This window comes from Mandrillus leucophaeus, unplaced genomic scaffold (genome assembly GCF_000951045.1).
Source record: "Mandrillus leucophaeus isolate KB7577 unplaced genomic scaffold, Mleu.le_1.0 Scaffold106, whole genome shotgun sequence".
NCBI classification, from domain to species: Eukaryota; Metazoa; Chordata; class Mammalia; order Primates; family Cercopithecidae; genus Mandrillus; species Mandrillus leucophaeus.
The window spans coordinates 2,807,812-2,818,894 of NW_012098765.1; the positions used below are offsets into that span (position 1 = coordinate 2,807,812).

The window sequence follows — 11,083 nt, forward strand, 5'->3', positions numbered from 1 at the left end:
AATAGGAAGAAAACAGATGGACTTTGTTCAAATTGTCAGTGATATTTTGGCTTTCAAATTGTACAGTGATTACAAGTCTGTAATGATTAGTTTAATTTTAACTTTTGATATGTTTTAATTGTATTTTTTTCTTATTGTGTTAACTTTTGATTAAAAAGTAAACTAATATTGGAGGGCCAGGCACGGTGGTTTACACGTGTAATCCCAGCACTTTGGGAGGCCAAGGTGGGAGGATTGCTTGAGTCCAGGAGTTTGAGACCAGCCTGGGCAACACAGTGAGACCTAATCTCTACAACAAATGAAAAAAAATTAGCCTGGTATGGTGGCGTGGACGTGTAGTTCCTACTATTTGGAAGGCTGTGGCAGAATAATTGCTTGAATCTGGGAGGTGGAGGCTGCAGTGAGCAGTGATTGCACCACTGCACTCCAGCCTAGCTGACAGAGTAAGAGCCTGTCATAAAAAACAAATAAAAATCAGTACTGGAAAAGCGATTTAGATTGGATGAGAGACAATACAGTGAGTGCTAGAGCCAGATACCTGAGACTGAATCTGAGCTTCAGCATTAGTGACTGTTTGACCTTGGAGAAGTGACAACGCCTCTGTGCTCTTGGTTTCTCCATCTGCAAAATGGGTATGGTAACAATAGCATTTGCTGTTCATTAATTTTACACACATTTACTGGTTGTCTTGTGTGCATCAGGTATTGTTTTAGGCACTGGGGATATAGCTGTGAACAAAATAGACACGAGGGAAAAACAGAGGCCAGGTGCGGTGGCTCACGCCCGTAATGCCAGCACTTTGGGAGGCCTACGTGGGCGGATCACCTGAGGTCTGGCATTCGAGACCAGCCTGGCCAACATGGCGAAATCCCATCTCTACTAAAAGTACAAAAATTAGCCAGGTGTGTAGGAGGGCGCCTGTAATCTCAGCTACTTGGGAGGCTGAGGTGGGCGAATCGCTTGAACCCGGGAGGTGGAGGTTGCAGTGAGTTGGCACCACTGCACTCCAGCGTGGGCGACAGAGGAAACTCCATCTCAAAAAAAAAAAGAAAAAAAAGAGGGAGATAAAATAAACAAAATAATAAATAAATGATATAATGTTAGAAGGCAGTAAGTGCCATAGAGGATCAGGGAAGAGGGGTGGGGGTGGAATCGTTTGTGATATTTAATAAGGAGGTCAGAAAAGGCCTCACTGAGAAGGGGTTACCTGAAGAAAAACTTCAAGGAGAGGTGAGATGGACATCTGTGGGGAAAATGATCAGTACAAAGGCCCCGAGGGAGGAATGTGCCTGGTGTGGACGGAGAAGAGTGAGGACGCCAGTGTGTCTGCAGTGGAGTGGGCTGGGGGTGAGGGAGAGGAAATGTCACAGAGGTGACAGGGCCAGATCCTGCAGGGCTGCCTGGACTGTGATGAGTAGGACGGGGTCACGTGTGGGTTCCCAGCAGGGAAGGACAACGTGATCTGCTTCAGATTTTTTTTAAGAGATGGGGATCTCCGCCAGGCGCGATGGCTCACGCCTGTAATCCCAGCACTTTGGGAGGCCAAGGTGGGCGGATCACCAGAGGCTGGGAGTTCGAGACCAGCCTGACCAACATAGAGAAACCCTGTCTCTACTAAAAATACAAAATTAGCTGGACATGGTGTCACATGCCTGTAATCCCAACTACTTGGGAGGCTGAGGTAGGAGAATTGCTTGAACCCAGGAGGTGGAGGTTGTAGTGAGCCAAGATTGTGCCATTGCACTCCAGTCTGAGCAACAAGAACGAAACTCCATCTCAAAAATAAAAACAAAAAACAAAAAGCAAACAGATGAGGATCCCCCTATGCTGCCCAGGCTGGTCTTGAACTCCTGGCTTCAGGCGAACCTCCCACCTCGGCCTCGCACAGTGCGGGGATTTCAGGCACGAGCCACTTCAATGGGTTTCAGTTGGATTTTGTAGTGGGTTGAATGGTGGCCTCAAAAAAGATATGTCCCACAGAAGCATAATCCCCGGAACTTACATGCATGTGACCTTATTTGGAAAAAGGATCTTTGCAATTGTAATCAGATTTAGGATCTTGAGATGAGATCATCCTGGACTATCTGGAGGGGCCCTAAATCCAGTCACAACTGTCCTCAGAGATAGAACAGGCAGAAGGCCATGTGAACAGGGAGGCTGAGATTAGAGTGATGTGGCCATAAACCCAGCAATGTGGCCGGGCGCAGTGGCTCACACCTGTAATCCCAGCACTTTGGGAGGCCGAGGCTGGCGGATCACAAGGTCAGGAGATCGAGACCATCTTGGCTAACACAGTGAAACCCTGTCTCTACTAAAAATACAAAAAATTAGCTGGGCGTGGTGGCAGGCGCCTGTAGTCCCAGCTACTCGGGAGGCTGAGGCAGGAGAATGGCGTGAACCTGGGAGGCGGAGCTTGCAGTGAGCCGAGATCACGCCACTGCACTCCAACCTGGGCAACAGAGCGAGACTCCACATCAACAACAACAACAACAAACCAGCAACACCTGGACCCACTAGAAGCTGGGAGAGGTGAGGAATGGAATCTCCCCTCCAGCTTCTGGAGGTGCATGTCCCTGCTACACCTTGAGTTTGGACTTCTGGCTCCAAAACTGAGAGAATGAATTTGTTGTCTTTTTTTTTTTTTTTTTTTTTTTTTTTTTTTTTTTAAGATGGAGTCTTGCTCTGTTATCCAGGCTGGAGTGCAGTGGTGCAACCTCAAGTCATCCGTCTGTCTCGGCCTCCCAAAGTGCTGGGATTACAGGCAGGAGTCACTGCGCCTGGCCATACATTCTGTTGTGCTAAGCCACCAACTTGGTGGCAATTTGTTACAGCAGCCCGAAGAAACACACACAGGTGTTACAGGATCCCCCGGTGGCTGTGTGTGGGGAACAGACTGGGGCAGGGCCGGGGAGCCCAGCGAGGAGGCTACTGGGAGCATCCAGACAGGAGCCAAGGGTGGACAGGACCAGGGTGTGGGCAGCCAAGTGTCAAACAAAGGGCGGGGTCCGGATGCATTTTGAAGGTGGAGGGGATGGCATTTCTAGGCTGGATGTGGGTTTGAGAGCAGTAAAAGAATCAGGGATGACTGAGTTTTGGCCTCAGCAAGTACAAGGATTAGAGGTGTCAATAGCTGATTGGGCAACATAGGGAGGCACAAGTTTGGGGAAAAGACCAGGAGTTTGGTTTTGAACATACAACATTTGAGATGTCTAAAATCTGACTGACTCCTCTGAACTAAAGGAGTTAACAGGCTGGGCAAGGTGGCTCACACCTGTAATCCCTGCACTCCAGGAGGCTAAGATGCGGGGTGGATTACATGAGGCCAGGAGTTCAAGACCAGCCTGCACAACGGCAGGACTCACCTCTACAGAAAGTAAAGTTAAATTTTAAAAAAGGAATTAACACACATATAATGCGCACAGAAGAGCCACTGACATGCAGGAGGCTCTCAGTAAAGGTGACTGTCAAGGCTCCTAACAGCTCCCCATGCAAAGGCATCCCCCATCCCACTCCCAGAGACAAGACGGTTGCTTTTCATTATAGGTCTTTATACTTACATTGAATTTTTTTAAATGCACATATAACTTCTATGGAAACTAAACTATAAAGAGGCTCAGGCTCCTAGGTAGGGTGCCCCATCACCAGATCCTAGCCTCCAGAGGACTGTGGCCTCAGCTGGAGAAGGAAATCAGGCCCCCCCGCCCACTGCTCAGATCCTTGTGGGAGCAGGGCAGGGTGAAACGGAAGGTGGGCATGGGCAGCTGGGTCCTGGGGTTCCTCCTCAGCCTGTCTCAATGCCTGTGTTCTCGGGACCCTAGAACCCCCATGGGGCTCCCAGCACGCCCCATCCACGTTGGTACTTATGCTCTGCCTCCTCACTGGTGTGACATGAGATGAAATCAGATCTCAGCCAGACGTGGTGGCTCCCGCCTGTAATCCCAGCACTTTGGGAGGCTGAGGTGGGCGAATCACCTGAGGTCGGGATTTCGAGACCAGCCTGACCAACATGGTGAAACCCCGTCTCTACTAAAAATACAAAATTAGCCAGGTGTGGGGGCGCACCTGTAATCCCAGCTACTCAGGAGGCTGAGGCAGGAGAGTCGCTTGAACCTGGGAGGTGGAGGCTGTAGTGAGCCAAGATTGCGCCATTGCATTCCAGCCTGGACAACAAGAGCAAAACTCTGTCTCAAAAAAAAAAAAAAAGAGATCAGGTCTCATCTGGGAGAGAGCACTGCCAGGAAGCGTGCCATCTCCCAGCCCACAAAATACCCCCGAGTCCCCTTGCCTTGTGGTCCTGCCCCCCTTAGGGTATGACACCACAGCCCGCAAAGAGGAGGAAGTAAAACCCACTGGGTAACAGATCCCTGAACATCCCACCCCAAGGGGAGGGTGGCAGTGGGAGATTTGATTCTTCCTCTACAGCAGCCCTTTAAAAGGAGAGTTCATGGTTCAGATCCCACCTCTGCCACTTTCTTGCCAGGTGACGCTGAGCATAAGGCTTTACTTCTGAGCCCTGCTGGCCTCATCTATAAACCGGTATTAGCCATATTGGCAGGGCATGGTGGCTTATGCCTATAATCTCAGTACTTTGGGAGGCTAAGGCGGGAGGATGGCTTGAGCTCAAGAGTTCGAGACCAGTTGGGGCAACAAGGTGAGACCCCATCTCTACAAAAGCTTAAAAAACTGGCTAGGCGGCTGGGCAGGGTGGCTCATGCCTATAATTCCAGCACTTTGGGAAGCGAAGATGGGCGGATCACCTAAGGTCAGGAGTTCAAGACCAGCCTGGCTACTATGGTGAAACCTCGTCTTTACCAATACAAAAATTAGCCGGGCATGATGGCAGGCTATTCGGGAGGCTGAGGCAGGAGAATCGCTTGAACCTGGAAGGCAGAGGTTGCAGTGAGCCGAGATTGCATAATTGCGCTCCAGTCTGGGCAACGAAAGCAAAACTCCGTCTCGCAAAAAACAAAAACAAAAAACAAACCAAAAAAATCATAGTAATAATTGGCTAGGTGTGGTGGCCCATGCCTACGCCTATGGTCCCAGCCACTTGGGAGGCTGAGGTGGGAGGATTGCTTGAGTCCGGGAGTTCGAGGCTGCAGTGAGCCGTGATTGTGCCACTACACTCCAGCCTGGGCGACAGAGCAAGACACTATCTCAAAACAACAAATAAAATGAGCATCATCTTATATGCACTGGAGGGTGGTGGCTGGGGGATCTCTGAATGGTTAAGGGGGTGGGTCTCAGAGTCCCGCAGCTCAGACTTCAGATCTCAGCTCTGTGGAATTGGGAAAAGAGGTTCCCTTCTGTAAGCCACACTTTCATTCTCTGAACAATGTGGAGATTAATAATACCAACCTCACATTTGCTGGGAAGTCAATGAGGTCATCCATGGAAGGCAGGAAGCAGAGTAAGCCCTTGAAACATGCTGGTTGGTGAGATCTGTGTGTGCCCTCGTATCTTGTATATACTTCAATCACACATAATCAATTTATATGTGTCCCTTGTTATGTCCGTATCTGATTTATTCCTCTAGCTCTAGGGCCCAGGCCATTGTAATTGCTCAAAAAATACTGAAAGCAGAAGAAATGGAGCAGCAGAATAGAAAAATTTGAGAGGAGATTATTTTAGATGTCTCTCTATATACCTAGTGACACTTTTATACAGAATGATAACCAGCTGGTATCAGTTCTAAGCCCAGAGCATACAGGGTGGCTGCAGACAATGGCATCTCAGCCTGAGATTAAGGCTGAGAGGGTGGGGAAAAAAGGCTGATTCAAGCCATCTGAGAATGCAGAGTGTGCTTCTGAAGCCTACATACAGGAAACATGGGGCAGATCACACCACAGGAGACATTTACAAATCCACAGGCCGGCCAGGAGCAGTAGCTCACGTCTGTAATCCCAGCACTTTGGTAGGCCGAGGTGGGAGGATCGCTTGAGCCCAGCACTTTGAGACTAGCCTGGGCAACATAGCGAGACCCTGTCTCTAATTTCAAAAACAACAAAATAAAAACAAATTCATGGGGCTTCCAAATGGTTTAAAACAGAAATGTTCTCATGTTTAATGGTGCTGATTTTCACTAGATGGTGCAGACCTCTTTGGACTAAACCATCAATTGTCTCTGGCCTCTTTGGACTGAACCATCAATTGTCTACAGAAAACAGAACAGAATACTGGTTTTGCAAACTGTTTTTTCATTTTCAGCAGTTAGATCCTTTATTTCAAAGGACCCTTTAAAGTAAGTGCCCCTCCTAGGGAGAGAAGACAGTCAGTCCAAAAAATAATTAAATAGGTCCAAAAGGCATCATGAATGATAAATACTTCTGAACTGGAACTAAAAAACCCTAAGCTGTCCCACTCTTGCTCAAAATCCTTCTGTGGCTCCCCATTGCCCCCAGGACAAAGTATAGACTTCTTACCATGTCCTACAGAGCCCTACATGGACAGGCCCCTGTGGACCCTCCTCCATCATTACAGCTTCAGTTCCCTCATTCTCAACCCAAAGCTCATCTGGTTTCCTCCTTTCCCCTGAACTCCAGCTCTGGAGGTCCCATGGCCCCCCAGACACCTCCTTCAGGGTATCCCCAGACTCCCACACCTACTATGTCCCCAATTGTCCTTACCATCTTCCTTCCCCCAGTTCCCCATTTCAAGGAGAGCTGTCAAACCCATCCTTCAGGTCTCAGCCTTGGTGCCTCCTCCTCCAAAAAGCTCTCCTTGACTGCCCCCAGCCCTGGGCCTTGTCCTGGACCCCAACAACTTGTCGACTTGGCCCTGTGAGGGTCTCTCTAAATCACCCTCCCCACTAGCTCTGACCTAGTCTCTCTCACCTGGGTCCCCACTCCAGCCACCTCCCTTGGATCCCTCTCCTGCTCAAAAACACAGTCTCAGCTCCTCACTGTGGCTGCCAGGGCCTTGAATGATCTTCCCCGAATGACCTCTTTGGTCTACTCTCTCACCGTTCTTCCCACCCCAGCCATATTTATGATCTTTCAGTTCCTTGAACCAAAACCACATTTTCATCACCGGACCCTCCCACAGCTGCTTTTCCTGCCGAGCACACCTTGCTCATTTCTATCCACTCACGTACCATCTCCTCCACGAAGCCCTCTGGACTCACACAGTCCCCTGGGCCTCCCTTTCCCAGACCTGATCCCTCTACCTATGTCTCCTAGGGAGAGAAGACGATCAGTCTGAAAAACAATTAAATAGGTCCAAAAAAGTATCATGAATGGTGAATACTTCTAAATTGGAACTACAAAAATCTAAGCTGTCCCACTCCTGTTCAAAATCAGTGCTGTGATTATCTGGCAGTGCTTGATGCCGGCAATGCCTAGCGATGGGTTCGTCTCTTCTATTTGACTGGGAGCCCTATGATGGCAGGGCCAGGCTGTCTAACTCACTGCCATGTCCCCAGTGCCATGGAACATAGGAAAGTGCATAGCAGGTGCTCAGTGGCCAGTTCATCTATTAATTCAACTAATATTTAATCAGTAATGACTTGCTGACAAGCCCTGCTCCAGAAACTGAGATTACAGAGGAAAAAAAAAAAAAAGGAGCCGGCACGGTGGCTCACACCTGTAATCCAAACACTGTGGGAGGCTGAGGCAGGCGGATCACCTGAGGTTGGCGGTTCGAGACAAGCCTGACCAACATGGAGAAACCCTGTCTCTACTAAAAATACAAAATTAGCTGGGCGTGGTGGCGCATGTCTGTAATCCCAGCTATTTGGGAGGCTGAAGCAGGAGAACTGCTTGAACCTGGGAGGCAGAGGTTGCGGTGAGCTGAGATTGCGCCACTGTATTCCAGCCTGGGCAACAACAGCGAAACTCTGTCTCCAAAAAAAAAGGAAAAAAATTCTTCCTAAAGATGTTATTCTTAAGGGAGTGAGAATAAATGAGTGAAATACATGGAATGTGCCTTGGAAAAAAACAGAGCAGGGGAGGGAGACAGTGGCATCACAACTTCCAAAGGCTTATGTCCCAGTTCAAAAATAATAATGGGGCTGGGCGTGGTGGCTCATGCCTGTAATCCCAGCACTTTGGGAGGTGGGTGGATCACTTGAGGTAAAGAGTTTGAGACCATCCTGGCTAACACAGTGAAACCCTGTCTCTACTAAAACTACAAAAATTAGCAGGGCGTGGTGGTGTGCACCTATAGTCCCGCTACTTGGGAGGCTGAGGCATGAGAATTGCTTGAACCTGGGAGGCGGAGGTTGTAGTGAGCTGAGATCACGCCACTGCACTGTAACCTGGGCGACGGAGTGAGACTCAGTCTCAAAACAACAACACAAAACCAAAAATAACATAGCCAGGAGCGGTGGCTCACGCATGTAATCCCAGCACTCTGGGAGGCCGAGGCAGGCGGATCACCAGAGGTCAGGAGCTGGAGACCAGCCTGGCCAACATAGTGAAACTGCGTCTCTGTTAAAAATACAAAAATCAGCCAGGCGTGGTGGTGCACACCTGTAATTCCAGGTACTTAGGAGGCTGAGGCAGGAGAACTGCTTGAACCCGGGAGGCAGAAGTTGCAGTGAACTGAGTTCGCACCACTGCATGCCAGCCTGGGTGACAGCGAGACAGTGTCTCAATGAAAAACAAAAAAATAATAACAACATGGCTGGGCACAGTTGCTCACTCCCACCTGTAATTCCAGCACTTTAGGAGGCCAAAGCAGGAGGATCACTTCAGCCCAGGAGTTTGGGACCTGGGCAGTCTGGGCAACAAATTGATATCTTGTCTCTACAAAAAAATAAAAAGGCTAGGCCGGGTGCACTGGCTCATGCCTGTAATCCCAGCACTTTGGGAGGCCGAGGCGGTTGGATCACAAGGTCAGGAGTTCGAGACCAGCCTGACCAACATGGTAAAATCCCGTCTCTACTAAAAATACAAAAATTAGCCGGGCCTGGTGATGCACACCTGTAATTGCAGCTACTCAGGAGGCTGAGGCAGGAGAATCGCTTGAACCTGGGAGGTGGAGGTTGCAGTGAGCCGAGATCGTGCCACTGCACTCCAGCCTGGGAGACAGAACGACACTGTCTCTAAATAAATAAATAATAAAAAATAAATAAAAAGGCTAAAAAATTAGCTGGGGATGGTGGTACATGCCTGTAGCCCTAGCTACATGGGAGGCTGTAGCAGGAGGATGTCTTGAGCCTGGGAGTTTGGGTATGCAGTGAGCCATGACTGCGCCACTGCACTCCGGCCTCAGTGAGAGAGCAAGACCGTGTCGCAAAAAGATAAAGAAAGAAAGAAAAATAATAAGATGGTAGGGCTAGGCGCAGTGGCTCACACCTGTAATTCCAGCACTTTGGGAGGCCGAGGTGGGCAAATTATGAGGTCAGGAGATCGAGACCATCCTGGCTAACACAGTGAAACCCCATCTCTACTAAGAATACAAAAAATCAGCCGGGCATGGTGGCAGGTGCCTGCAGTCCCAGCTACTCGGGAGGCTGAGGCAGGAGAACGGCATGAACCTGGGAGGCGGAGCTTGCAGTGAGCCGAGACTGCGCCACTGCACTCCAGCCTGGGTGACAGACTGAGAATCCATCTCAACAAAAAGAAAAAGAAAAAAAAAAAGAAAAATAGTAACATGGTAAGTTTAGGTTTAGGGCAAAGCAATGTTACCATCTGTTTTTCAGATGAGGTGGCAGAGCTCAGGGAAATTGCCTGCTTAAGTTGCATAGCATTGGTTTGTCAGTTGGAAGATTGTTTTTTGAGACAGAGTCTTACTCTGTTGTCCAGACTGGAGTGCACTGGCAGGTTCTCGGCTCAGAGCAACCTCCATCTCTCAGGTTCAAGTGATTCTTGTGTCTCAACTTCCCGCGTAGGTGGGATTACAGGTGGCCACCACCATGCCTCGCTAATTTTTGTATTTTTAGTAAAGACAGTGTTTCACCATATTGGCCAGGTTGGTCTCGAACTCCTGACCTCAAGTGATCTGCCCACCTCAGCCTTCCAAAGTGCTGGGATTATAGGCATCAGCCGGGAATTTGAACTCAGAGCTCAGTTGTATTCCAGGGCAGTATACTGTTGAACTAATTCATGAACAAACAATGCAAAATCTCCCTTCATCACATCACGTGAGGGACCCTGCGACCTGAGGGAGGCGCGAGCCTATAAAAGTGCAGGGTGTGGAGTGAGACAGTGGGGCTTCTTGCATTTATTTTTGATTTTTTTTTTGAGACAGGGTCTCCTTGCTCTGTTGCAGGCTGGAATGCAGTGGTAGGAACATATCTCACTGCAGCCTGGAACTCCTGGGCTCAAGTGGTCCTCCTGCTTCGGCCTCCCGAGTAGCTGGGACCACAAGTGTGTGCCACCACGCCCAGCTAGTTTTCATTTTTTTCGTAGAGTCGGAATCTCACCACATCGCCCAGGCTGCTATTGAACTGCTGGGCTCAAGTGATCTGCCTACCTCAGCCTCTCAAAGTGCTGGGATTACAGGCGTAAGCCACTGGGCCTGGCCTCAAAGCACTTAATATATTCATTTTATTGTTTTAAATTGGACTTAATATGTTTAATTTTCACAACAGTCCTCTTAAAAATCCCACTTAGGGAATTAAGATTCAGAGAGGTGAAGTCACAGGTACAAAGGGACATAGACAGGATATGGGGTAAGCCTGGGACCTGGACTTTGGTTAAAAAAAAAAAAAAAGAGAGAGAGAGGAAATGGAGCAAGGATTTGAACCCAAGCTGCCTCAAGCTTCCAGGGACAGATGCCCCATGACAGCTGCCTCTCCTGTTGTTCGTCATCTGTAGATCCTCTGCTGCCTGCCCCCCCACCCTCCAGGACAGAGCTGAACCCCGTGGTGGCGCTGGCCTCTCAAAAACTCCATTAGCATTTCCCCAGCCTGCCCTCCATTTTTTATTAATATTTATTTATTTATTTATTTATTTATTTGAGATGGAGCCTTGCTCTGTCGCCCAGGCTGGAGTGTAGTGGCGCGATCTCAGCTCACTGCAATCTCCACCTCCCAGGTTCGAGGGCTTTTCCTGCCTCGGCCTCCTGAATAGCTGAGATTACAGGCACCCACCACAACGCCCACGTAATTTTTTTTTTTTGAGACGGAGTCTCGCTCTGT

At 49.1% G+C, this 11,083-nt stretch overlaps 1 protein-coding gene across 4 annotated transcripts in view; it reads right to left on the bottom strand.

The window, feature by feature from the left end:
- Nucleotides 1–11,083, bottom strand: part of PLD3 (phospholipase D family, member 3) — a 32,244-nt gene that overhangs the window by 15,069 nt on the left and 6,092 nt on the right. The window contains exon 1 of one of the 4 annotated variants that reach the window (XM_011983872.1): nucleotides 3,558–3,611. The exons of the other annotated variants lie outside the window; for them this stretch is intronic. The gene's annotated coding sequence lies outside the window, so the exon portion shown is untranslated. Of the gene's footprint in view, nucleotides 1–3,557; nucleotides 3,612–11,083 lie in introns of those variants that run through there. 4 annotated transcript variants of the gene reach the window in all.